This window comes from Rhipicephalus microplus, unplaced genomic scaffold (genome assembly GCF_043290135.1).
Source record: "Rhipicephalus microplus isolate Deutch F79 unplaced genomic scaffold, USDA_Rmic scaffold_642, whole genome shotgun sequence".
Taxonomy (NCBI): Eukaryota; Metazoa; Arthropoda; class Arachnida; order Ixodida; family Ixodidae; genus Rhipicephalus; species Rhipicephalus microplus.
Genome location: NW_027465200.1, coordinates 32,501 through 37,095, shown reverse-complemented (window position 1 = coordinate 37,095; position 4,595 = coordinate 32,501). Strand labels below are relative to the sequence as shown.

Sequence of the window (4,595 nt, the reverse complement as noted above, 5' to 3'; positions counted from 1 at the left end):
GTCGGCCGTTCTAACCTGTCGGTGCACGCCGAGACGTCGTTAAGGAAAACCGCGTCGTGGGCCTCTACGACGCCGTCGAGTCGTTGTACGTTTGGTGTCCAGCGTGTCGGCGGCGAGTAGCGGACACGTCGTTCACGACTTCGGTCTTTCGCAGTCGACGCGAACTTGCGGAGAGTCGTGGTTGCCTCACGTTTTCGGCAGAAACCGCGGCGGAATTTTCCCGTGCGTGCGCGCACGACCTCGGTGCTGTGCCGTCAGCGTAGTGTTGCACAAACTCGTGGCCTACCCAAGGTGCGGTACGTTGCGGCCGTATCCTCGGTGGGAATTTCGTGAGTAGGGTCGCAAATTCTACGACCTCGGCGGGTTTGAGAGCGACGTAGACTTGTGGCACGCTCAACATGCCACACGTTTCGGGGCACACCCGCGGTGAAATTTTCTCGAGTACGCTCGTATTAGGGCCCAAGGAGGTCTGGGTACTTATCGCTGCTATTATGTGGGGTTCTCGTGAGCGGCGTACGCGGAAAGCGACCGGGTGTCTGATATGCGGCGGGCTTCGGCCTCGTCAAGCGTGTCCTCGGGTCTGCTCCAGGGGAATCCACGGCAGTCGTCTGCAGCCTCATCCGCTTGATGCGTTAGGGGCTGGTTGTCGGACGGTGCCGTTTTACCACGATATCGAGGTGTGTTCCGTGTCGTCCTCGGGGCGATTCAGATGCGAAAGCGCCGAAGACGCGGGCGTGACCCGTCGTCTGGCGGCTTTGCAGTCTCGGCTCCGTTGCTAGTTCCGGCCGGTCCACCGACAGTGCAGCGGGCTTGGGCAACCCGCACGGCGCGACCGAGTCGATGCAACGAAAAAGAGCGAGCATGAACGTGCTTCTTGCCGCACGGCTCCCACTCGTCTTTCGGGAAGGTTGTGCCGTAGCGAGCTCGAACGCCGTCATCTCGGAGTGCAAAATAAGCGTGTTGGGGCGCCTGAAGGTGGCCTCCGCCGCACACAGACTGCGTCCGGCCCGCCGAGGGCGAGGACGGACGCGCAGTCGAACGATTACCTGGTTGATCCTGCCAGTAATCATATGCTTGTCTCAAAGATTAAGCCATGCATGTCTAAGTACATGCCGAAATAAGGCGAAACCGCGAATGGCTCATTAAATCAGTTATGGTTCCTTAGATCGTTTCTTCCTACTTGGATAACTGTGGCAATTCTAGAGCTAATACATGCAGTGAGCCTGGAGCCCTTTGGGTAACGGGTGCTTTTATTAGACCAAGATCGATCGGGTTTCGGCCCGTATTGTGTGGTGACTCTGGATAACTTTGTGCTGATCGCATGGCCACGAGCCGGCGACGTTTCTTTCAAGTGTCTGCCTTATCAACTTTCGATGGTAGGTTACTTGCTTACCATGGTTGTTACGGGTAACGGAGAATCAGGGTTCGATTCCGGAGAGGGAGCCTGAGAAACGGCTACCACATCCAAGGAAGGCAGCAGGCGCGCAAATTACCCACTCCCGGCACGGGGAGGTAGTGACGAAAAATAACAATACGGGACTCTTTTGAGGCCCCGTAATTGAAATGAGTACACTCTAAATCCTTTAACGAGGATCAATTGGAGGGCAAGTCTGGTGCCAGCAGCCGCGGTAATTCCAGCTCCAATAGCGTATACTAAAGCTGCTGCGGTTAAAAAGCTCGTAGTTGGATCTCAGTTCCAGACGAGTAGTGCATCTACCCGATGCGACGGCTCGGACTGAACATCATGCCGGTTCTTTCTTGGTGCACTTCATTGTGTGCCTCGAGATGGCCGGTGCTTTTACTTTGAAAAAATTAGAGTGCTCAACGCAGGCGAGTCGCCTGAATAAACTTGCATGGAATAATAGAACAAGACCTCGTTTCTGTTCTGTTGGTTTTTGGAATACGAGGTAATGATTAAGAGGGACGGACGGGGGCATTCGTATTGCGGCGCTAGAGGTGAAATTCTTGGACCGTCGCAAGACGAACTACTGCGAAAGCATTTGCCAAGAATGTTTTCATTGATCAAGAACGAAAGTCAGAGGTTCGAAGGCGATCAGATACCGCCCTAGTTCTGACCATAAACGATGCCAACCAGCGATCCGCCTGAGTTACTCAAATGACTCGGCGGGCAGCTTCCGGGAAACCAAAGTATTTGGGTTCCGGGGGAAGTATGGTTGCAAAGCTGAAACTTAAAGGAATTGACGGAAGGGCACCACCAGGAGTGGAGCCTGCGGCTTAATTTGACTCAACACGGGAAAACTTACCCGGCCCGGACACTGGGAGGATTGACAGATTGAGAGCTCTTTCTTGATTCGGTGGATGGTGGTGCATGGCCGTTCTTAGTTGGTGGAGCGATTTGTCTGGTTAATTCCGATAACGAACGAGACTCTAGCCTATTAAATAGGTGCGGGGTTCCCAGCACCTTACAACCTTCTTAGAGGGACAAGCGGCTCCTAGCCGCACGAAACAGAGCAATAACAGGTCTGTGATGCCCTTAGATGTCCGGGGCCGCACGCGCGCTACACTGAAGGAAGCAGCGTGTCTTTATCCCTGTCTGAAAAGACTGGGTAACCCGTGGAACTTCTTTCGTGATTGGGATAGGGGCTTGCAATTGTTCCCCTTGAACGAGGAATTCCCAGTAAGCGCGAGTCATAAGCTCGCGTTGATTACGTCCCTGCCCTTTGTACACACCGCCCGTCGCTACTACCGATTGAATGATTTAGTGAGGTCTTCGGACCGATGTCCGGCGCGGCCTTTCGGTTGCGCCGGTCTGTTGGAAAGATGACCAAACTTGATCATTTAGAGGAAGTAAAAGTCGTAACAAGGTTTCCGTAGGTGAACCTGCGGAAGGATCATTAACGGATTGTGAAGGGTGAGCGCCTCAGCTGCGTCTGCGCCCGACACTTTCTGCCGCTGACCCCGTTTGGACGCGGGGTCGGCTTTTCCCCACGGGGCTGCCTGAATGTGGAGCGGCACCCCGTGACAAATTGTTGCGCCCAGCGGACGCCAACACCGCGACCTTGGACGGTCGGCCAGGTGGCGGACGCGGGTACAAACGGCGCAACGCACTCATAGGTCGGCTTTCGACCCGCCACTGCACCGTGGCTCGAAGCGCTCGAAATGCGCGACCCGACCGCTGCGGGACCGCCTAGTACTGTAAACAGGAGCGGCGGAGCGCGAACGGCGAGTCGTGGTTACGTCGGTAGAAGGCGAGGCTGCGCGTTCCCGAAACGCCAGCCGAGTGCCCTCCCGACCGTTCGAGCGTGCAAGAACGAGACCCGACAATCGCGCGGCGACTGCCAAGTACGAGAGGAACGGCACAAGCGTCGGCGGTCGGTCAAGGAACTGGCGATGTGACGGGTCCGCTGTGCACCAGTGCATACCGTCCCGCCGTCCGCGGCAAGCGCCTCCGCGTCCTCGGGTGACGGAGGCTGCCGGTCGGTTCTTGCAGGCGAGGGATCTCGCTGGCACCGGTTCGCGTTGACGCGCGGCCGGTCATGGCACGGCGATGCGACGGCCGAGGTGCGCAGTACTCGATGGAGGAACCGCACGCTCCGATGACCGTCCCGCCCTCCGCGGCGTATGCGTACCGACCGTAATGGTTGCAGCAGCGCCGGCCGGCTTTTGAATTCGCCACACGAAACACGGTGCGAGATCGCGGTTAGGGGAGCGTCGACGTTGCCAGGCGTTTTGCTTGCTGCCGAGGGAAAGGCGGCACGGCCACGTCGCGCTCGTCGCGATTAGCGGGTCTGCGCGCTTTGGGAAGGTGCCGCAACGACTTGCCGAAAGAGGAAGCACGGAAGAACGAGGGACTTGGACGTCCCGACAATTGAACGCACTTGCGGCCAGGCCCTTGCTGGCTTCGTTCTTCCGCCTCGAGTAGGCTCGTACGCGGCTCCGGCGCCGAAAGTGGTCCTTGGCACCGACTTCGGTGGACGTGGGAAGTGCCGCGCAAGTACGGCGCGCCTGGCTCCACCTGTTGGCTAAAGTAGGCAGCCGGATCGGCATTTTGGTGTGCGGTGGCAAACCGTGGATGCGAAAAAAGCTTGTGCGATTTCGTGGAACAAAAAGCGGGGGTCCCCCTTTTTATGCGGAGGAGACCGACCCGCCCGCCGTGGTGAACCGCGACGCCACGGTAAAAACGGGAGAGGCTTGTCGATGGGACCGTGCATCCCGCGCTCCACGGAGGCCGGGAGGCGGCCGCCCGAGGAAATGTGTAGCCGTCGAGGCCCGCATCTGCGTGCACTCTTATCCAAATGGGTGTACCGCAGGCATTTTCTGGTTAGGCGGGCCAATGAGAGCGAGCACACAACGATACCTACGGGTCCGGCTTGGAGAACCGGCTTCGACGCCTCCCGAGTATTTATAGAGGGGTGGACCACGAAAGCACTCGCAAGTAGCGGAAGCGAAACGCCGTCCGAAACACACCGTTTGCTCGATTTGCGGCAGCCGAAAAAGGCGCGGCAGAGTTTTGGAGTCCAAGCGTGCGCTGAAAAGCGCCCTTCTTGGCCACTGTTTGGCCGAGTGCCAGAAACGTTTGGTTTTGACTGTACGGAATTGAACAAACACTTTTTCACGACTCTAAGCGGTGGATC

At 57.5% G+C, this 4,595-nt stretch overlaps 2 non-coding genes across 2 annotated transcripts in view; both read left to right on the top strand.

The window, feature by feature from the left end:
- Window positions 1-1,043: 1,043 nt before the first annotated feature.
- LOC142795383 (small subunit ribosomal RNA) lies at window positions 1,044-2,858 on the top strand. The gene has a single exon (XR_012892987.1). It is a non-coding gene; the product is annotated as a small subunit ribosomal RNA (ribosomal RNA).
- Window positions 2,859-4,577: 1,719 nt separating this feature from the next.
- LOC142795381 (5.8S ribosomal RNA) overlaps window positions 4,578-4,595 on the top strand; it is a 153-nt gene continuing 135 nt past the window's right edge. Inside the window, exon 1 of the ribosomal RNA XR_012892985.1 lies at window positions 4,578-4,595. This exon is cut by the window's right edge and continues 135 nt beyond it. This is a non-coding gene — a ribosomal RNA (5.8S ribosomal RNA).